This window comes from Somniosus microcephalus, unplaced genomic scaffold (assembly GCF_052327205.1).
Source record: "Somniosus microcephalus isolate GS21.2 unplaced genomic scaffold, FLI_Smic_1.0 unresolved_chr4, whole genome shotgun sequence".
Lineage (NCBI taxonomy): Eukaryota > Metazoa > Chordata > Chondrichthyes > Squaliformes > Somniosidae > Somniosus > Somniosus microcephalus.
Window position 1 is genome coordinate 46,032,568 of NW_028225182.1, and position 22,760 is coordinate 46,055,327.

Sequence of the window (22,760 nt, forward strand, 5' to 3'; positions counted from 1 at the left end):
CACCAGACTGATACATGGGATGGCAGGAATGACGTATGAAGACAGATTGAGATGATTTGGCTTATATTCGCTAGAGTTTAGAAGAACTAGAGGGGATCTCATTGAAACTTACAAAATTCTAACAGGACTAGACACACTAGATGCAGGAAGAATGATCCCGATGGTGCGGGAATCCAGAACCAGCGGTCACAGTCTAAGGATAAGGGGTAAGCCACTTAGGGCTGAGATGAGGAGGAATTTCTTCACCCAGAGAGTGGTGAACCTGTTGAATTCTGTACCACAGAAGGCAGTTGAGGCCAATTCATTAAATATATTCAAGAAGGAGTTAGATATATTTCTTAAGGCTAAAGAGATAACGGGATATGGGGAGAAAGCAGGGACAGGGTACTGAATGTGGATGATCAGCCATGATCTCATTAAATGGCGGAGCAGGCTCGAGGTGCCGAATGGCCTACTCCTGCTCCTATCTTCTCTGTTTCTATGTGAATGGAGCAGGTGAACTGCTAAATCCCACTTTTAAGGGATGTCCCAAAGTGCTTGACAGTGGTGTGAAAATAAATGAGTTCCGCTTGGTAATTAAAAGTAAAGATGGTCAGAAGTGGGATTCGAACCCACGCCTCCAGAGGAGACTGCGACCTGAACGCAGCGCCTTAGACCGCTCGGCCATCCTGACTCGCTTCATTAATTTCTGCATCTCATCACTTCCACATGAAGAACGTTTCCGTCCGGGTGCTTGTTCAATGCTGTTGAAGGCTCAGTGACCGGGATATCATCTCCCCCGGGGTTTTCCTGAGCTTGTGCTCGGTGTATGGGGAGGTTTGTCCCGGGTCCCTATTATCTTGCAGCTCCAGGGATGGGCAGTATCAATCTGAGCTCTGGAGCTGGGGAGAAGCGAAAAGTTAATGGGTTTGTTTTCGGGCCTGAAATGCGGCTTAGATCTGATGGTATTAACCGAGGCCGGGGCTGCGAGATATTTCAGTTTGTTCACGTTTAATCAGAGGAATATCCGCAGTCAGGAGCTGAAAAGGACCAAGAGCTGAAAAAACACCAGAAAAAGGATAAGAAATATCAGCAATTGTGATCAACTCTTTAATGTGTGTTCTGGTAGTTTAGTGGTTTAATTGTTTTAATCAACATTCATTAACCGAAAGCGTTGTTTTGCAGAAAGAAATAAATGCTCACAGTAAGGGACAGTCGAAAGTTGAGTAATTTAACTTTAATAATTTGTGAAAGTTTATTCATTGACGAAGATTTATACCCTATCAGAATTTACGCACTGTGTATTTTAGGAGTCTGCTTTAAATTGTTCGTTGCTCCTGACACAAGAAACCTGTTAAATTTATTTCACAGAAAAAAAATGTTTCCGCCCGGGCTCGAACCGGGGACCTTTCGCGTGTGAGGCGAACGTGATAACCGCTACACTACGGAAACCTCTGCTGAATTGAGCATCGAGAAAGCACTGTTCAGACAGAAGGGACACTACAGAATCGCTCTTTCTGCAATGATTTCCTTTCACTGGCATTTCTCTGACCGAACTGCACAAGTCAAAAATGTTCCTTTCAAACTCATTAAACTGTCGAATTTCCTTCCCTCTGGTTTAACCCAGGCGTTTAACTTGTTCTGCAAACCATGAACCAGGTTCACCTGAATTCCAAGGTGTGTAAGGAAATCAAGCTTCAAAAGCCCTTTCATTAACCACAGGGATTCAGGCAATTTTCTGATCGCAAAGCGCTTTCTCACCTTGTCAATATCTCTCGTCTATTTGCCGGTGTTTCCCGATTCTGCCTGTCTCTCTGGCTCTGTTTATTCTGTGTGACCACCTGCAGGTTGATTTTGAGCGAATACCTGTACTTGTGTCTTGTCACATTAAGTAAATGAGGAATTGTGGCGCTTCTCTCCCTGACACTGGGGAAAGAGTGAGACAGTCTTTGGAGCAAGTGTCTGGTTATTGTGAAACGGCAAAGAAAACAATAATTCTGGAATTACCCGGAAAAACAGTGACCCCGACGTGATTTGAACACGCAGCCTCCTGCTCTGGAGTCGGACGCGCTACCGTTGCGCCACGAGGTCCTAGAATCTAAACCGCGCTGTTTTTATATACACACGTTCCACAAACACTGTTTCATTCCTCCTGCCTTCTCCTGATTCCTCAGTGTCATGCACAGAGGCGCCTCATGCCCTCATTTGTTTAACGTAACAAGCAGACACAAACACAGGTATTCCTTCAAAATCAACCCGCAGGTGGCCACAGACACAATAAACAGAGCCAGAGAGAAAGACAGAATCGGGAATCTCCGGGAAATAGACAAGATATATTGACAAGGACTAAAGCGTTTTGCGATCAGAAAATTGCCTGAACCCCTGTGGTTAATGAAAGGGATTATTGCTGCTTGAGTTCCTTATCCGCCTTGGGCTTCTGGAGAACTTGTTTCGTAGTTTGCAGAAATGCGGCTCAGACATGCTGTTGTGACCGGGCCGGAGCCACCAGGTTCCTGACTGCAATCAGCGACAATGAAATACCGTTTTAACAGGCGCGGCTAGCTCAGTCGGTAGAACATGAGACTCTTAATCTCAGGGTCGTGGGTTCGAGCTCCCACGTTGGGCGGTATTTATTTTGTTAAACTTTTATGTTGCTTTCAAAGCGTCATTAATTGAGCGATAACCTTGTTTTGCACAATGAAAGAAATGCGAACTGAGAAAATACTGCAGAAGCTGGAAATCTGAATTGAAACAGAAAATGCTGGAGATACTCAGCAGGTCAGGCAGCTTCTGCGAAGAGAGAAACAGAGTTAACGTTTCAGGTCGATAACCTTTCGTCAGAACTGGAAATAAGAGGTAATGGAAAAGATTTTTAAGCAACTGTAGGGGATTCTATGAGATCATGGCTGATCTCCTGCCTCAATTCCATTCACCGGCCCTATTGCCATATCTCTTGATGCCCTTACCAGTCAGAAATCTACCGACTTCTGTTTTGAACATACGCAATGACTGAGCCTCCACAGCCCTCTGGAGTAGAGAATTCCAAAGATTCACCACCCTCTGTGTGAAGAAAGTTCTTCTCCTCTCAGTCCTGAATGGCCTAACCTTTATCCTGAGGCTGTGGCCCCTGGTTCTAGACTTCCCAGCCAAGGGAAACATTCTCCCAGCATCCAACCGATCAAACCCTGTAATAATTTTGCATGCTTAATGAGATCCCCTCTCATTCTTCCGAATTCAAGAGACTGCAGTCCTAGTTTACTCAATCTCTTCTCATACGAGGTCAGTGACAGTCTTGCAAATGGTGACTTGATATTCGGTAGTGGGGTCATGGTCCAGGTGGAGGTAGGAGGAGGTGTTGGAGAGTTGGCGTACAGCTTCTGCTAGGTAGCGGTCGGTTCACCAAACAGCAACAGCACCACCCTTGTCAGCAGGTTTTGTGCTTTGCATGTTAACTGTTAACTGTTACCCATATCACATTTTACACAATATATGGGCTACTCCAGCTCCTAATTCGTTTGTTCTTAGTTGTTATTTCCTCACACAGGAGAGCAATCTCGCCCCTGGACAAGCAGAAGGAGCAAGTTCCAACCAAATGGTTCCGCAAACGTGATAACAGCTACACTGTGGAACCGTCTCCACTTTCAGTACCAGGTCAGATGGAAATGTTAAAATTTTTTGAGGATGTAACTGGTAGAATAGATAAGGGAGAACCAGTGGATGTGGTGTATTTGGACTTTCAGAAGGCTTTCGATAAGGTCCCACATAAGAGATTGGTGTGCAAAGTTAAAGCACATGGGATCGGGGGAAAGGTACTGACTTGGATAGAGAACTGGTTGGCAGACAGGAAGCAAAGAGTATGTCTAAACGGGTATTTTTCCAAGTGGCAGGCAGTTACTCGTGGGGTAGGGCAGGGATAAGTGCTAGGACCCCAGCTACTCACAATATATATTAATGATCTAGAAGGTTGAACTTGATATAATAACTCCAAGTTTGCAGACGACACAAAGCTGGGTGGGCATGTGTGCTGTGAGGAGGATGCAGAGAAACTCCAGTATGATATGGACAGGTTAGGTGATTTAGCAGAAGCATGGCAGATGCAGTATAATGTGGATAAATGTGAGGTTATCAACTTTGGTGGCAAAAACAGGAAGACAGCTTATTATCAGAATGTCAATAGATTGGGAAAAGGGGAACTGCAATGAGACCTGGGTGTCCGTGTACACCAATCGCCGAAGGTAAGCATGCAGGTGCAGCAGGTGGTTAAGAAGGCAAATGTTGGCCTTTATAGTGAGAGGTTTCGAGTGCAGGAGCAAGGATGTCTTGCTGCAGTTGTACAAGGCCTTGGTGAGACCATACCTTGAGTATTGTGTGCAGCTTTGGTCACCTTATCTGAGGAAGGATGTTCTTGCCATGGAGGGAGTGCAGCGAAGATTCACCAGACTGATACATGGGATGGCAGGAATGACGTATGAAGACAGATTGAGATGATTTGGCTTATATTCGCTAGAGTTTAGAAGAACGAGAGGGGATCTCATTGAAACTTACACAATTCTAACAGGACTAGACACACTAGATGCAGGAAGAATGATCCCGATGGTGCGGGAATCCAGAACCAGCGGTCACAGTCTAAGGATAAGGGGTAAGCCACTTAGGGCTGAGATGAGGAGGAATTTCTTCACCCAGAGAGTGGTGAACCTGTTGAATTCTGTACCACAGAAGGCAGTTGAGGCCAATTCATTAAATATATTCAAGAAGGAGTTAGATATATTTCTTAAGGCTAAAGAGATAACGGGATATGGGGAGAAAGCAGGGACAGGGTACTGAATGTGGATGATCAGCCATGATCTCATTAAATGGCGGAGCAGGCTCGAGGGGCCGAATGGCCTACTCCTGCTCCTATCTTCTATGTTTCTATGTGAATGGAGCAGGTGAACTGCTGAATCCCACTTTTAAGGGATGTCCCAAAGTGCTTGACAGTGGTGTGAAAATAAATGAGTTCCGCTTGATAATTAAAAGTAAAGACTGTCAGAAGTGGGATTCGAACCCACGCCTCCAGAGGAGACTGCGACCTGAACACAGACGCCTTAGACCGCTCGGCCATCCTGACGCGCTTCATGAATATCTGCATCTCATCACTTCCACATGAAGAACGTTTCCGTCCGGGTGCTTGTTCAATGCTGTTGAAGGCTCAGTGACCGGGATATCATCTCCCCCGGGGTTTTCCTGAGCTTGTGCTCGGTGTATGGGGAGGTTTGTCCCGGATCCCTATTATCTTGCAGCTCCAGGGATGGGCAGTATCAATCTGAACTCTGGAGCTGGGGAGAAGCGAATAATTAATGGGTTTGTTTTCGGGCCTGAAATGCGGCTTAGATCTGTTGGTATTAACCGAGGCCGGGGCTGCGAGATATTTCAGTTTGTTCACGTTTAATCAGAGGAATATCCGCAGTCAGGAGCTGAAAAGGACCAAGAGCTGAAAAAACACCAGAAAAAAGATAAGAAATATCAGCAATTGTGATCAACTCTTTAATGTGTGTTCTGGTAGTTTAGTGGTTTAATTGTTTTAATCAACATTCATTAACCGAAAGCGTTGTTTTGCAGAATGAAATAAATGCTCACAGTAAGGGACAGTCGAAAGTTGAGTAATTTAACTTTAATAATTTGTGAAAGTTTATTCATTGACGAAGATTTATACCCTATCAGAATTTACGCACTGTGTATTTTAGGAGTCTGCTTTAAATTGTTCGTTGCTCCTGACACAAGAAACCTGTTAAATTTATTTCACAGAAAAATAATATTTCCGCCCGGGCTCGAACCGGGGACTTTTCGCGTGTGAGGCGAACGTGATAACCGCTACACTACGGAAACCTCTGCTGAATTGAGCATCGAGAAAGCACTGTTCAGACAGAAGGGACACTACAGAATCGCTCTTTCTGCAATGATTTCCTTTCACTGGCATTTCTCTGACCGAACTGCACAAGTCAAAAATGTTCCTTTCAAACTCATTAAACTGTCGAATTTCCTTCCCTCTGGTTTAACCCAGGCGTTTAACTTGTTCTGCAAACCATGAACCAGGTTCACCTGAATTCCAAGGTGTGTAAGGAAATCAAGCTTCAAAAGCCCTTTCATTAACCACAGGGATTCAGGCAATTTTCTGATCGCAAAGCGCTTTCTCACCTTGTCAATATCTCTCGTCTATTTGCCGGTGTTTCCCGATTCTGCCTGTCTCTCTGGCTCTGTTTATTCTGTGTGACCACCTGCAGGTTGATTTTGAGCGAATACCTGTGCTTGTGTTTTGTCACATTAAATAAATGAGGAATTGTGGCGCTTCTCTCCCTGACACTGGGGAAAGAGTGAGACAGTCTTTGGAGCAAGTGTCTGGTTATTGTGAAACGGCAAAGAAAACAATAATTCTGGAATTACCCGGAAAAACAGTGACCCCGACGTGATTTGAACACGCAGCCTTCTGATCTGGAGTCAGACGCGCTACCGTTGCGCCACGAGGCCCTACAAACTAAACCGCGCTGTTTTTATATACACACGTTCCACAAACACTGTTTCATTCCTCCTGCCTTCTCCTGATTCCTCAGTGTCATGCACAGAGGCGCCTCATGCCCTCATTTGTTTAACGTAACAAGCAGACACAAACACAGGTATTCCTTCAAAAGCAACCCGCAGGTGGCCACAGACACAATAAACAGAGCTAGAGAGAAAGACAGAATCGGGAATCTCCGGGAAATAGACAAGATATATTGACAAGGACTAAAGCGTTTTGCGATCAGAAAATTGCTTGAACCCCTGTGGTTAATGAAAGGGATTATTGCTGCTTGAGTTCCTTATACGCCTTGGGCTTCTGGAGAACTTGTTTCGTAGTTTGCAGAAATGCGGCTCAGACATGCTGTTGTGACCGGGCCGGAGCCACCAGGTACCTGACTGCAATCAGCGACAATGAAATGCAGTTTTAACAGGCCCGGCTCGCTCAGTCGGTAAAGCATGAGACTCTTAATCTCAGGGTCGCGGGTTCGAGCTCCCAGATTGAGCGGTATTTATTTTGTTAAACTTTTATGTTGCTTTCAAAGCGTCATTAATTGAGCGATAACCTTGTTTTGCACAATGAAAGAATTGCGAACTGAGAAAATACTGCAGAAGCTGGAAATCTGAATTGAAACAGAAAATGCTGGAGATACTCAGCAGGTCAGGCAGCTTCTGCGAAGAGATAAACAGAGTTAACGTTTCAGGTCGATAACCTTTCGTCAGAACTGGAAAAAAGAGGTAATGGAACAGATTTTTAAGCAACTGTAGGGGATTCTATGAGATCATGGCTGATCTCCTGCCTCAATTCCATTCACCGGTCCTATTGCCATATCTCTTGATGCCCTTACCAGTCAGAAATCTACCGACTTCTGTTTTGAACATACGCAATGACTGAGCCTCCACAGCCCTCTGGGGTAGAGAATTCCAAAGATTCACCACCCTCTGTGTGAAGAAATTTCTTCTCCTCTCAGTCCTGAATGGCCTAACCTTTATCCTGAGGCTGTGGCCCCTGGTTCTAGACTTCCCAGCCAAGGGAAACATTCTCCCAGCATCCAACCGATCAAACCCTGTAATAATTTTGCATGCTTAATGAGATCCCCTCTCATTCTTCCGAATTCAAGAGACTGCAGTCCTAGTTTACTCAATCTCTTCTCATACGAGGTCAGTGACAGTCTTGCAAATGGTGACTTGATATTCGGTAGTGGGGTCATGGTCCAGGTGGAGGTAGGAGGAGGTGTTGGAGAGTTGGCGTACAGCTTTTGCTAGGTAGCGGTCGGTTCACCAAACAGCAACAGCACCACCCTTGTCAGCAGGTTTTGTGCTTTGCATGTTAACTGTTAACTGTTACCCATATCTCATTTTACACAATATATGGGCTACTCCGGCTCCTAATTCGTTTGTTCTTAGTTGTTATTTCCTCACACAAGAGAGCAATCTCGCCCCTGGACAAGCAGAAGGAGCAAGTTCCAACCAAATGGTTCCGCAAACGTGATAACAGCTACACTGTGGAACCGTCTCCACTTTCAGTACCAGGTCAGATGGAAATGTTAAAATTTTTTGAGGATGTAACTGGTAGAATAGATAAGGGAGAACCAGTGGATGTGGTGTATTTGGACTTTCAGAAGGCTTTCGATAAGGTCCCACATAAGAGATTGGTGTGCAAAGTTAAAGCACATGGGATCGGGGGTAAGGTACTGACTTGGATAGAGAACTGGTTGGCAGACAGGAAGCAAAGAGTATGTCTAAACGGGTATTTTTCCAAGTGGCAGGCAGTTACTCGTGGGGTAGGGCAGGGATAAGTGCTAGGACCCCAGCTACTCACAATATATATTAATGATCTAGAAGGTTGAACTTGATATAATAACTCCAGGTTTGCAGACGACACAAAGCTGGGTGGGCATGTGTGCTGTGAGGAGGATGCAGAGAAACTCCAGTATGATATGGACAGGTTAGGTGATTTAGCAGAAGCATGGCAGATGCAGTATAATGTGGATAAATGTGAGGTTATCAACTTTGGTGGCAAAAACAGGAAGACAGCTTATTATCAGAATGTCAATAGATTGGGAAAAGGGGAACTGCAATGAGACCTGGGTGTCCGTGTACACCAATCGCCGAAGGTAAGCATGCAGGTGCAGCAGGTGGTTAAGAAGGCAAATGTTGGCCTTTATAGTGAGAGGTTTCGAGTGCAGGAGCAAGGATGTCTTGCTGCAGTTGTACAAGGCCTTGGTGAGACCATACCTTGAGTATTGTGTGCAGCTTTGGTCACCTTATCTGAGGAAGGATGTTCTTGCCATGGAGGGAGTGCAGCGAAGATTCACCAGACTGATACATGGGATGGCAGGAATGACGTATGAAGACAGATTGAGATGATTTGGCTTATATTCGCTAGAGTTTAGAAGAACTAGAGGGGATCTTATTGAAACTTACAAAATTCTAACAGGACTAGACACACTAGATGCAGGAAGAATGATCCCGATGGTGCGGGAATCCAGAACCAGCGGTCACAGTCTAAGGATAAGGGGTAAGCCACTTAGGGCTGAGATGAGGAGGAATTTCTTCACCCAGAGAGTGGTGAACCTGTTGAATTCTGTACCACAGAAGGCAGTTGAGGCCAATTCATTAAATATATTCAAGAAGGAGTTAGATATATTTCTTAAGGCTAAAGAGATAACGGGATATGGGGAGAAAGCAGGGACAGGGTACTGAATGTGGATGATCAGCCATGATCTCATTAAATGGCGGAGCAGGCTCGAGGGGCCGAATGGCCTACTCCTGCTCCTATCTTCTATGTTTCTATGTGAATGGAGCAGGTGAACTGCTGAATCCCACTTTTAAGGGATGTCCCAAAGTGCTTGACAGTGGTGTGAAAATAAATGAGTTCCGCTTGGTAATTCAAAGTAAAGACTGTCAGAAGTGGGATTCGAACCCACGCCTCCAGAGGAGACTGCGACCTGAACGCAGCGCCTTAGACCGCTCGGCCATCCTGACTCGCTTCATTAATTTCTGCATCTCATCACTTCCACATGAAGAACGTTTCCGTCCGGGTGCTTGTTCAATGCTGTTGAAGGCTCAGTGACCGGGATATCATCTCCCCCGGGGTTTTCCTGAGCTTGTGCTCGGTGTATGGGGAGGTTTGTCCCGGGTCCCTATTATCTTGCAGCTCCAGGGATGGGCAGTATCAATCTGAGCTCTGGAGCTGGGGAGAAGCGAATAATTAATGGGTTTGTTTTCGGGCCTGAAATGCGGCTTAGATCTGTTGGTATTAACCGAGGCCGGGGCTGCGAGATATTTCAGTTTGTTCACGTTTAATCAGAGGAATATCCGCAGTCAGGAGCTGAAAAGGACCAAGAGCTGAAAAAACACCAGAAAAAAGATAAGAAATATCAGCAATTGTGATCAACTCTTTAATGTGTGTTCTGGTAGTTTAGTGGTTTAATTGTTTTAATCAACATTCATTAACCGAAAGCGTTGTTTTGCAGAATGAAATAAATGCTCACAGTAAGGGACAGTCGAAAGTTGAGTAATTTAACTTTAATAATTTGTGAAAGTTTATTCATTGACGAAGATTTATACCCTATCAGAATTTACGCACTGTGTATTTTCGGAGTCTGCTTTAAATTGTTCGTTGCTTCTGACACAAGAAACCTGTTAAATTTATTTCACAGAAAAATAATGTTTCCGCCCGGGCTCCTTTCGCGTGTGAGGCGAACGTGATAACCGCTACACTACGGAAACCTCTGCTGAATTCAGCATCGAGAAAGCACTGTTCAGACAGAAGGGACACTACAGAATCGCTCTTTCTGCAATGATTTCCTTTCACTGGCATTTCTCTGACCGAACTGCACAAGTCAAAAATGTTCCTTTCAAACTCATTAAACTGTCGAATTTCCTTCCCTCTGGTTTAACCCAGGCGTTTAACTTGTTCTGCAAACCATGAACCAGGTTCACCTGAATTCCAAGGTGTGTAAGGAAATCAAGCTTCAAAAGCCCTTTCATTAACCACAGGGATTCAGGCAATTTTCTGATCGCAAAGCGCTTTCTCACCTTGTCAATATCTCTCGTCTATTTGCCGGTGTTTCCCGATTCTGCCTGTCTCTCTGGCTCTGTTTATTCTGTGTGACCACCTGCAGGTTGATTTTGAGCGAATACCTGTGCTTGTGTTTTGTCACATTAAATAAATGAGGAATTGTGGCGCTTCTCTCCCTGACACTGGGGAAAGAGTGAGACAGTCTTTGGAGCAAGTGTCTGGTTATTGTGAAACGGCAAAGAAAACAATAATTCTGGAATTACCCGGAAAAACAGTGACCCCGACCTGATTTGAACACGCAGCCTTCTGATCTGGAGTCAGACGCGCTACCGTTGCGCCACGAGGTCCTACAATCTAAACCGCGCTGTTTTTATATACACACGTTCCACAAACACTGTTTCATTCCTCCTGCCTTCTCCTGATTCCTCAGTGTCATGCACAGAGGCGCCTCATGCCCTCATTTGTTTAACGTAACAAGCAGACACAAACACAGGTATTCCTTCAAAATCAACCCGCAGGTGGCCACAGACACAATAAACAGAGCCAGAGAGAAAGACAGAATCGGGAATCTCCGGGAAATAGACAAGATATATTGACAAGGACTAAAGCGTTTTGCGATCAGAAAATTGCCTGAACCCCTGTGGTTAATGAAAGGGATTATTGCTGCTTGAGTTCCTTATACGCCTTGGGCTTCTGGAGAACTTGTTTCGTAGTTTGCAGAAATGCGGCTCAGACATGCTGTTGTGACCGGGCCGGAGCCACCAGGTACCTGACTGCAATCAGCGACAATGAAATGCAGTTTTAACAGGCCCGGCTAGCTCAGTCGGTAAAGCATGAGACTCTTAATCTCAGGGTCGTGGGTTCGAACTCCCAGGTTGAGCGGTATTTATTTTGTTAAACTTTTATGTTGCTTTCAAAGCGTCATTAATTGAGCGATAACCTTGTTTTGCACAATGAAAGAATTGCGAACTGAGAAAATACTGCAGAAGCTGGAAATCTGAATTGAAACAGAAAATGCTGGAGATACTCAGCAGTTCAGGCAGCTTCTGCGAAGAGATAAACAGAGTTAACGTTTCAGGTCGATAACCTTTCGTCAGAACTGGAAAAAAGAGGTAATGGAACAGATTTTTAAGCAACTGTAGGGGATTCTATGAGATCATGGCTGATCTCCTGCCTCAATTCCATTCACCGGCCCTATTGCCATATCTCTTGATGCCCTTACCAGTCAGAAATCTACCGACTTCTGTTTTGAACATACGCAATGACTGAGCCTCCACAGCCCTCTGGGGTAGAGAATTCCAAAGATTCACCACCCTCTGTGTGAAGAAATTTCTTCTCCTCTCAGTCCTGAATGGCCTAACCTTTATCCTCAGGTTTTGTGGCCCCTGGTTCTAGACTTCCCAGCCAAGGGAAACATTCTCCCAGCATCCAACCGATCAAACCCTGTAATAATTTTGCATGCTTAATGACATCCCCTCTCATTCTTCCGAATTCAAGAGACTGCAGTCCTAGTTTACTCAATCTCTTCTCATACGAGGTCAGTGACAGTCTTGCAAATGGTGACTTGATATTCGGTAGTGGGATCATGGTCCAGGTGGAGGTAGGAGGAGGTGTTGGAGAGTTGGCGTACAGCTTCTGCTAGGTAGCGGTCGGTTCACCAAACAGCAACAGCACCACCCTTGTCAGCAGGTTTTGTGCTTTGCATGTTAACTGTTAACTGTTACCCATATCTCATTTTACACAATATATGGGCTACTCCAGCTCCTAATTCGTTTGTTCTTAGTTGTTATTTCCTCACACAGGAGAGCAATCTCGCCCCTGGACAAGCAGAAGGAGCAAGTTCCAACCAAATGGTTCCGCAAACGTGATAACAGCTACACTGTGGAACCGTCTCCACTTTCAGTACCAGGTCAGATGGAAATGTTAAAAATTTTTGAGGATGTAACTGGTAGAATAGATAAGGGAGAACCAGTGGATGTGGTGTATTTGGACTTCCAGAAGGCTTTCGATAAGGTCCCACATAAGAGATTGGTGTGCAAAGTTAAAGCACATGGGATCGGGGGTAAGGTACTGACTTGGATAGAGAACTGGTTGGCAGACAGGAAGCAAAGAGTATGTCTAAACGGGTATTTTTCCAAGTGGCAGGCAGTTACTCGTGGGGTAGGGCAGGGATAAGTGCTAGGACCCCAGCTACTCACAATATATATTAATGATCTAGAAGGTTGAACTTGATATAATAACTCCAAGTTTGCAGACGACACAAAGCTGGGTGGGCATGTGTGCTGTGAGGAGGATGCAGAGAAACTCCAGTATGATATGGACAGGTTAGGTGATTTAGCAGAAGCATGGCAGATGCAGTATAATGTGGATAAATGTGAGGTTATCAACTTTGGTGGCAAAAACAGGAAGACAGCTTATTATCAGAATGTCAATAGATTGGGAAAAGGGGAACTGCAATGAGACCTGGGTGTCCGTGTACACCAATCGCTGAAGGTAAGCATGCAGGTGCAGCAGGTGGTTAAGAAGGCAAATGTTGGCCTTTATAGTGAGAGGTTTCGAGTACAGGAGCAAGGATGTCTTGCTGCAGTTGTACAAGGCCTTGGTGAGACCATACCTTGAGTATTGTGTGCAGCTTTGGTCACCTTATCTGAGGAAGGATGTTCTTGCCATGGAGGGAGTGCAGCGAAGATTCACCAGACTGATACATTAGATGGCAGGAATGACGTATGAAGACAGATTGAGATGATTTGGCTTATATTCGCTAGAGTTTAGAAGAACGAGAGGGGATCTCATTGAAACTTACAAAATTCTAACAGGACTAGACACACTAGATGCAGGAAGAATGATCCCGATGGTGCGGGAATCCAGAACCAGCGGTCACAGTCTAAGGATAAGGGGTAAGCCACTTAGGGCTGAGATGAGGAGGAATTTCTTCACCCAGAGAGTGGTGAACCTGTTGAATTCTGTACCACAGAAGGCAGTTGAGGCCAATTCATTAAATATATTCAAGAAGGAGTTAGATATATTTCTTAAGGCTAAAGAGGTAACGGGAGAAAGCAGGGACAGGGTACTGAATGTGGATGATCAGCCATGATCTCATTAAATGGCGGAGCAGGCTCGAGGGGCCGAATGGCCTACTCCTGCTCCTATCTTCTATGTTTCTATGTGAATGGAGCAGGTGAACCGCTGAATCCCACCTTTAAGGGATGTCCCAAAGTGCTTGACAGTGGTGTGAAAATAAATGAGTTCCGCTTGGTAATTCAAAGTAAAGACTGTCAGAAGTGGGATTCGAACCCACGCCTCCAGAGGAGACTGCGACCATGAACGCAATCTCGCCCCTGGACAAGCAGAAGGAGCAAGTTCCAACCAAATGGTTCCGCAAACGTGATAACAGCTACACTGTGGAACCGTCTCCACTTTCAGTACCAGTTCAGATGGAAATGTAAAAAATTTTTGAGCATGTAACTGGTAGAATAGATAAGGGAGAACCAGTGGATGTGGTGTATTTGGACTTTCAGAAGGCTTTTCATAAGGTCCCACATAAGAGATTGGCGTGCAAAGTTAAAGCACATGGGATCGGGGGTAAGGTACTGACTTGGATAGAGAACTGGTTGGCAGACAGGAAGCAAAGAGTATTTCTAAACGGGTATTTTTCCAATGCTACCGCGGCTACGCACTATTCAATTTCAATCCTAAGAAAGAAAATGTTCCAATAATGCGTAATACCACTTACGCTGACATTTGTACGCGGGGGTCTTCCAAGCCCCATCCTGTTGACATTCAGCAAAAAAATATGGGATTGTCTTGAAGCGCTAAGAGAGACGTTACAACAAAGTTATAATTTTTACACGACAACTATCTGTCGCATATTAGTCACCTTATGACCCAAGTTAATTCAGATTCTCATCCTTTTTATCAAATCCATCCGCGGCCTCGTCCCCTCCCTATCTCTGTAACCTCCTCCAACCCTCCGAGATCTCTGCGCTCCTCCAATTCTGGCCTCTTGAGCACCCCCGATTTTCATCGCTCCGCCATTGGCGGCCGTGCCTTCAGCTACCTGGGCCCTAAGCTCTGGAATTCCTTCCCTAAACCTCTCGATCTCACTAGCTCTCTCTTGTCCTTTAAGACTCTCCTTAAAACCTATCTCTTTTACTGAGCACCTAACCTAATGGCCCTGAAATTCGAGTCTGGGGCTTCCTGCGGGTGCAAGCCCCCGACCTGCACTTACCTAGCGCACAGGCCATTGATCTGTGGGCCCGCATGAGATTCCAATCCTGGGCCTACTCCAACTGCCGGCGCGCGGTGCTTGCGTATCCCAGGGGCGCAGTTATTTCGATGCATCCCCTGGGATCACGTGGGCCATGGAGAGCCAATGGTAGCAGGGAATGCTTCATTCATAAGTTTGACATGAAGGGCTGTCAAACCTATAAATACTATAAGCTGCAAAACATCACTAAATCTTCAAATAATTTTTTAAAAAATCACATTTTAAAATAACTATAAATTACATGAAATAACTATTTCAAACAATAATTTAAATTTTTGAAAAAATTAATTATATCTTCTAATGGGGCTAAAAATAAACTTAACTTTCTTTAAATATTTAAAAATAATAAATCTGTGGAAAAAATGTTTTAATTTTAATTAATTCACCACTTACCTTGTTAAAAGCAGGCCTTGCGCCTACTTTTTATATGTGTTACTCCTGGAGACTTATCCTCCCGGAGAAACCTGCAAAAAAAAACGTAAGTTCGATGCGCACGCACTGCCTCTCCGGCGCACATGTTCCACCTCTCAACCGCTTCTTTCAGGGGAACGGAAGTTCCGGTTTCCCGCGCATGCGTAGTGCATGCACGAAAGTGGCACTTTCGTTGGGCCTACGCGTGAGTACCCCGTGCGTACTCACCCGTGGGGACCCGAATTTCTGGGCCATTACCTTTTTATGTGGCTCGGTGTCAAATTTTGTTTGATAATCGCTCCTTTGAAGCGCCTTGGGAGATTTTGCTATGTTAAAGGTGCTGTATAAATACAAGTTGCTGTTATTGTATATTTGCACTCTTTAACCCTTTGTGCCTTATTAGTATTGTGATTCAGTGGCTAGCTTGAGATGTTATATGGGCAAATGCAGTTGCTGCTAACTTCGTTTTCCCTTTGATACAGCCTACTTCTCCCCACTCTGCAATCTTAGTCATATTCGGACTTGTTCCTCCCAGACCTGCTTTGTAACTGGCTTTCCTGAACTGTGAGGGTGGGTGAGGAAAATAAAAATGTAAAGAAGGGAAGAAAAAAATAAAAGAACATCATCGAAGCAGATAAACTTACAGCACAGAAGGAGGCCATTCGGCCCGTCGTGCCTGTGCTGGCTCGTTGAAAGAGCAGTCACGCTTAGTCTCGCCCTCCCCGCATTCTGTCCGTAACCCTGTAAGTTGCTCAATCTCGAGGGCCTGTCCGACTCTGCTTTAAAATGATTTATGGAATCAGCTTCCACCGCCTTTCCAGATCCAGCGTTCCAGGTCCTCACAACTTTCTGAGTGAAAACAATTCTCCTCATCTCCCCTCCAGATCTTTTTCCAATGGTTTTGAATCTGTGACCTCTGGTTATCGACTCACTCACCTGATGGAAATTTTTCTCTATTTATCGAGCCAAACCTCTCACCATCTTGAAAACCTCTATTAGGTCACCTCTTAACCTTCTCTGTTCCAAGGAGAACAGTCCAAACTTCTCCAACCTCTCCACATAACTGAAGCCCCTCATCCCTGGTGACATCCCTGGTAAACCTCCTCTGTACCCTTTCGAAGGCCTTTTACATCTTTCCTGAAATGTGGTGTCCAGAATTGTCCTCAATACTCCAGCTGAGGCCTGACATCGATGAAAAAGAAAAAGGAGAAATGGAGGGAGGAAGAGAAAGAAAGAAAGACTTGCGTCTCTACAGCGCCTTTCATGACCACCGGATGTCCGAAAGCGCTTTACAGCCAATGAAGTGGAGTCACTGTTGTAATGTGGGAAACATGGCAGCCAATTTGCACATAGTAAGCTCCAACAAACAGCAATGTGATAATGATCAGATAATCTGTTTTAGTGATGTTGATTGAGGGATAAATATTGGCCCCAGGAACAACTCCCCTACTCTTCATTGAAATAGTGCCATGGGATCTTTTACGTCCACTTGAGAGAGCAGACAGGGCCTTGGTTTAATGTCTCATCCAGAAGACAGCACCTCCGACAGTGCAGCGCTCCCTCAGCACTGCACTGGGAGTGTCAGCCTAGCTTTATATGCTCAAGTTACACTCCGACAGTGCAGTGCTTCCTTAGCACTGCACTGGGAGTGTCAGCCTAGCTTTATATGCTCAAGTTCCTTGGAGTGGGATTTGGACCCACAAGCATCTGGACTCAAAGGCAAATGTGCTACCCACTGAGCCACAGCTGACACTCAAACAGCAAGGATAGCAAGAAGGAAAATATAATGGTTGAAAAGACAGAAAGAAGAAACTTCACAGGAAAGTGAGGAAGTATTTGATGTGATGGACAGTACAGAGGGAATTTATCTTTGTGTCTGTTGTATTGTACCTGCCTGGCAGTGTTTGATAGCATCATGTATACTGCAAAGGGAGCTATGCTTGTATCTAACCTGTGTTTATCTGACCTGTAGTGCTCAGTTTCATGTTGTACAGAAAACATTGGCCCAGAAATTCGGGTCGGGGGCTTCCCGCGGGTGCAAGCTTCCGACCTGCACTTACCTAGCGCACCGGTCGTTGTGCTGTGGGCCCACATGGGATTCCGATCCTGGGCCTGCTCCAACTGCCGGTACGCAGTGCTTGCATATCCCAGGGGCGCAGTTAGTTCAAACCGTCCTCTGGGATCACGTGGGCCATGGGGATCCAATGGTAGCAGGGAATCTTTATTCATAGATTTGACAGGAAGACCTGTCAAATCCATGAATTAGAGATCAGCCCCAAAACATAACTAAAACTTCAAATAATTTTTTTTTAAATCACATTTTTAAAATAACCATAAATTACATAAAATAACTATTTTAAACAATAATTTAAATTTTTGAAAAAATTAATTACAGTTTCTAATGGGGCTAAAAATAAACTTACTGGCCTAGAAATTGGGTATAGCCCCGCTTGAGGCGTTAGAACTGGCGATGCACAAAGTTTATAGCCAGACGAAACTTATCGCTGCCTGGCGCGATATTGGGTTGCATCGCCCCCAGAGGGGATTGAGGCGCTAAATCAGCCGTTGCACGGTGCTCTTAAGGTGCAAAAGGTCAGGCGCTACTCAATATCGACGCGGACGGGCGCAGCGCAGGTGAACTCAATGACGGGAAAGCACGAGACCTCCAGGCGCCGGCCGGCTCTTAAAGGGGTGGGTCAGTCAGCCTGAGCTTCAACACCTAACGCCCTGTAGGCCTCAGATTCGGCGCTCGCCCTTGTCTGGCGGTACAAACTTGTTCATCATGGAGAAGGTTAGACAGAGAGCAGAGTGCTTCAGCACTTAGGCTCTGGACCACTTGGTGGCTGCAGTTGAACACCGTCGAGAGTTCCTGTATCCGGATAATGGCAAGAGGCCGAATCAGAAGGCTTACCGATGATCTTGGAGGGAGGTTGCTGTGAGGGTCAACTCCAGCAGCATGGCGACCAGGACCCCTGTTCAGTGCAGGAAGAAATTCAACGACCTCACATGGATCGTTAGGGTGAGTGATGGTTTACCAAACTTGTGCTTCCCTCCATCTGCAGCTGACTTCGGGCACCCTGTTGCCATGATGCCCCAATGGCCATCTGTCAGCAAGCACCCATGACCCTTTCTGGCCACACACATGGACAGATGTCTCAAGGCCTCATGTAAGGGCTCTTGCACCATGGGGGGCATGTGAAGAGGTCTCAAGGCCTTATGTAAGGGCTCTTGCACCATGGGGGGCATGCGAAGAGGTCTCAAGGCCTCATGTAAGGGCTCTTGCACCATGGTGGGCATGCGATGAGATCTCAAGGCATCATGTTACAGAACTTCCCCTTCTTTCCCCTGCAGTCCAAGCTGGCGATGATTCGAAAGGAGCAGTGTCGAACCGGTGGCCGACCTCTACAAGTGGTCACTCTCACGGATCTGGAGGAGAGAGTGCACCAGATACTTGGAGGACGTCTGGCTGGTCCTGTGACCACTGCATCTGCCGACCCCATTACCGACAGCGAGGGTAAGACTCTCACCTTTTTCACCTGTTGCCTTCCACTTGGTCCCCCCGCCAGCATGCATCCTCAGTGTGCAGCCGTGTCAGAGCCTTGCCGCAATCTGGCATGCCTTTCAGCAAAGCTGTCCTTTTGCTAAAGCCACTCTTCCACCTCCCACTTTCAGATGAAGCAGCACCAACTCAGGCTCAACACGCTGAAGCTGCCAGTGCCAGTGCCACCGGAGGCGAGGACCAGGAGGAATCCGGACCAGCCGTTGCAGAATCCGGGGAGCTGACACATCTACAGATAGTAGTCCCCTGGAAGGGAGGGGGGGGGCTCTGAGGATGAACCAGTTGCCGGACCAAGCGGCATGCAGCCACGCACGGGGGATAGGCAAGTGCGGCCACCGTCTCCCTGCAGGGCAAGGCAGGTCGTCATGACTGCTGCACAGAGTGCAGATGAGGTCCGTCGCCTGGCTGAGATGAGCAAACAGGCCCGGCTCAGACACACGGAGCTGATGGCTGCAGTGGAGAAGATGCCTGAGTCAATAGATTCATTGGCTAGGAGTATGTTGGACTTCGGGGCAACAATGGAGTGGACTCTGCAGGGCTTTGGGGCAGCAATGGCGAGGTCTCTCCAGGTGTTTGGGGAAACAATGGACAGGACTATCCAGGGCTTCGGCCCAACAATGGAGAGGACTGTCCATGGCTTTAAGTCGGCGATGGAAAGGACTGTTCAGGGCTTCGGACAATCCCTGGAAAGGTCTGTGCAGGGCTTGTCCGAGGCAATGGAGCGGTTGGCACCTGCCTTGTCCGAAGCAATGGGAAGAACTGTCCAGGCCTTCTCTGAAGCACTGGCACCTGTCACACAGGTCCTCACTGTTGCCACGCAGTCACTTGCTGGGCTCCTCCACAGCCAGATTGACGCAATGCGATCTCTCACTGCAGCCACCCTCTCTGCATCAGACAGGATCACCCCGGGCCCTTCCACTCCCGTACAAGGCCAGGAATCAGTGGAGCATGCGATTGTGGCGGATGAGCCGAGCCGCTCCCCTCAGATAGCCAGTGTGTCGTCCGACCATGGTGCAGGTGTCCTCTCTCGGCAGGAGACCATTGCACATGCCAGTGCTGGGACGCCTGCATTGCAGCTGCCACCACCTGCAGGCCACACTGCTTCCAGCCATGGTCACAGCAAGCATCCTGCGTCTGCACCCTCCAAGCCCAGAGGTCAGCTAGCCCGTCCCTCAGGGGCTTCTGCACTTCCAGACAGTCAGGAGGCATCCCCCAGCCTTGAGCCCACCACTGGGGTCCACATACGTAGAAGCAGCAGGGAGGGAAGGGGCCAGGCGCGAAAGAGAAGTCATTCTCCCTCAAGGGGCCAGTTGTAGAGGGAGGTGCTGAGACATTTGTTTGTCCAAATTCAAGGACACCCTCACATGCTGTTATATTTGCAGAAGGTTTGTTGAGTTTTGCGGCTTTGCCGAACAGTTATTTTGAAAGTTATGGTTTCTGCTGACATGACGTTGTTTAGCTGTAATGAAAGAATTTTGTACCAATAAACAGAAGTTTCAATGTGGCATGGTGCATGTGACTACTTTCAGTGATGCTGGCATTCAGAGGCCCTCAAACATCCAAAGTGCGCATGAGTTAAGACTCTCATCATTCCACCACAGGGGTGTCGACAGGAGTCCAGAGGAGCCTCTGACGTATGGACCTTCCACTTTCAGCAGCCCTTCCATCTTCCTCCTCCTCCTCCTCCTCCTCCACCTGCTCTTCCTCCTCCTCGTCCTCCTCCTCCTCATACTCCTCCTCCTCCGCCTGCTTGTGCAGGGTCCGAGGGAAGGTAATGAAATGACGCGTTCGCCTATAAAGGCCATCTGTCACTTGCCGGATGCAACAGTGGACTGCAGCCTGAGTGACAGTCGCATTGTCCCCAATGGCTGATTGAAAGGATCCGTTGGCATAAAAATGGAGGCCATCAGTCAGTTTAGCCATCACGGACAGAGAGGTTCTGCAGCGTTCACGCGGCTGCAGATCCTGACCAAGCAGGTGGCACAGATCAGTAACAATGTCCCTCCAGATTCGGATCCTTTCCAAACACTGCTCCTCCGACATGTCAAGGCTTGTCACCTGCTGCCTAAAGACCCTCGCAGCATCCCATCGCATTGGCCGACCTCCATTGCCCCTCCTCCTTCTGGCCAATCCCGGCCCTCTCTCCCGCCATCTCTCTGCCCCTTCACAGTGTTGGGCGATGAGGCCGTCACCCTCCCAACAAGCTCCCATTCCGATGCCAGTTGGTCAAAAGGCTTTTAGGTGTAGTGCTGCAAGTGCTTCGGACAGGGTTGAAGGTCCCAAGTACTGTAAAGCTAAATTCCCAGAACTCCACTCCACATTAGCTCACCAACTCTCTTTAGCAGCGATCGCAATGAGCAGGCCAAGTGGCAGAAGATTCTGCAGTGGAGCTGTCCCCTTTAAATAGCGCCCCCCTACTCCGTGAAGGGCCTGTTAGCCCTCCCTCAAACTGTCACTAATAGTGCTGGGTGCTAAGGCTCTGGGCGCCACCCAATATGCGCTCAGGCGCTCCTGAAAGGCGTTGCACACTGAAATGACGTCATGAGCTGCTTGCGCTCGCGGGCGCGCGCAAACACTTAGCGCAGGCGCTAAATGTATAGTCAATATCTGAGTTGGCGCTATCATCATAGCGTCCGCCCCAACATAGTGCTTCGCCCCAATTCTGGGTCTCTTTTGGCGCTCAGCACTGGCGCTACCAACCCAATTTCTAGGCCACCTTTCTTTAAAGTATTTAAAAATAATAAACCTGTGGAAAAAATGTTTTAATTTTACTTAATTCAGCACTTACCTTGTTAAAAATAAGGCCTTGTGACTGCTTTTTAGAAGTGTAGCTCCTGGAGACTTACCCTCCCGGAGAAACCTGGAAAAAAAACCGGAAGATCCAGGCGTACGCGCTGCCTCTCCAGCGCACGCGTTCGACCTGTGAACCCCTTCCTTTAAGGGAACGGAAGTTCCAGTTTCCCGCGCATGCGCAGTGCATGCATAAAACCGGCACTTTCGTTGGGCCTACGCGTGAGTACCCTGCGCGTACTCACCTGTGGAGACCCGAAGTTCTGGCCCATTACTGTATGTGTCTCATTTTCTGATCCACATGATCAGGGATACTGGCTGTGCATTCGTCTCAGCTTAGTGACAACCCCATCAGGTTATTGAGAAACACCATTCAGTTGAAACACTTCCATTTATACAGTGCCTTTCAACGACCACTGGACGTCCCAAAGCGCTTTACAGCCAATGAATTTGAAATGTAGGAAACGCAGCAGCCATCTGCGCACAGCAAGCTCCCACAAACAGCAATGTGGTAATGACCAGATCATCTGCTTTTTAGTGATGTTGATTGAGGGATAAATATTGGCCCCAGGACACTGAGGATAAGCTCCCCCTGCTGTCCTTTGGAATAGTGCCATGGGATCACTCACCTCTCATCAACAGTGTGGCACTCCCTCAGTACTGCACTGGGAGTGTCAGTCTAGATTTTTGTGCTCAAGTCCCTGGAGTGGGACTGTGAACCCACAACCTTCTGACTCAGAGGCGAGGGCGCTCCCCACTGCACCACAGCTGTCCCAGAATACAGCATCAACCCGATAAAAGGACGACGTTAAATGCTCACCTCAACTATTTCATATCCTCGGACACAAGTCACCTTTACTGTGTCTTTAAAATTGAATTTCAGCCACGAAGGCTCCAGAAGTCTGTTCGGTAAGACTAGATTGGAGCAAGTTGTTTCCACTTCTGTAGGTAAACCCAAATATAATCAACAGTGCTCTTGGCTAAAATGATTCATTCTTTCAATTTTAAAAGCTGTTTTGCTGGTGCTGATTAACAGGCAAAGGCGGTCCTCATACGATTAAATAGAATTTTCATGCTTTGCTCAAAAGAATACTCATTTACTCATTTACTATGGGCTGAATTTTGTCAATGGGGAACTTTTGGAAGCGGGACTCCCACTTGTCGGGTTTCAGTCCCGCCTCCATCGACTTGAGGCC

General features: G+C 46.8%; 9 non-coding genes across 9 annotated transcripts; 2 read left to right on the forward strand and 7 right to left on the reverse strand.

Annotated features, from left to right (window-relative positions):
* Nucleotides 1–590: 590 nt before the first annotated feature.
* On the reverse strand, nt 591–673 carry trnal-cag (transfer RNA leucine (anticodon CAG)). The gene has a single exon. It is a non-coding gene; the product is annotated as a tRNA-Leu (tRNA).
* Nucleotides 674–1,358: 685 nt separating this feature from the next.
* Nucleotides 1,359–1,431, reverse strand: trnav-cac (transfer RNA valine (anticodon CAC)). The gene has a single exon. It is a non-coding gene; the product is annotated as a tRNA-Val (tRNA).
* A 1,100-nt stretch (nt 1,432–2,531) lies between these two features.
* Nucleotides 2,532–2,605, forward strand: trnak-cuu (transfer RNA lysine (anticodon CUU)). Its single transcript has one exon. It is a non-coding gene; the product is annotated as a tRNA-Lys (tRNA).
* Nucleotides 2,606–5,002: 2,397 nt separating this feature from the next.
* Nucleotides 5,003–5,086, reverse strand: trnal-cag (transfer RNA leucine (anticodon CAG)). Its single transcript has one exon. It is a non-coding gene; the product is annotated as a tRNA-Leu (tRNA).
* A 685-nt stretch (nt 5,087–5,771) lies between these two features.
* On the reverse strand, nt 5,772–5,844 carry trnav-cac (transfer RNA valine (anticodon CAC)). The gene has a single exon. It is a non-coding gene; the product is annotated as a tRNA-Val (tRNA).
* A 567-nt stretch (nt 5,845–6,411) lies between these two features.
* trnaw-cca (transfer RNA tryptophan (anticodon CCA)) lies at nt 6,412–6,483 on the reverse strand. The gene has a single exon. It is a non-coding gene; the product is annotated as a tRNA-Trp (tRNA).
* A 2,932-nt stretch (nt 6,484–9,415) lies between these two features.
* On the reverse strand, nt 9,416–9,498 carry trnal-cag (transfer RNA leucine (anticodon CAG)). Its single transcript has one exon. It is a non-coding gene; the product is annotated as a tRNA-Leu (tRNA).
* A 1,314-nt stretch (nt 9,499–10,812) lies between these two features.
* Nucleotides 10,813–10,884, reverse strand: trnaw-cca (transfer RNA tryptophan (anticodon CCA)). Its single transcript has one exon. It is a non-coding gene; the product is annotated as a tRNA-Trp (tRNA).
* A 461-nt stretch (nt 10,885–11,345) lies between these two features.
* Nucleotides 11,346–11,419, forward strand: trnak-cuu (transfer RNA lysine (anticodon CUU)). Its single transcript has one exon. It is a non-coding gene; the product is annotated as a tRNA-Lys (tRNA).
* The last annotated feature ends 11,341 nt before the right edge of the window (nt 11,420–22,760 follow it).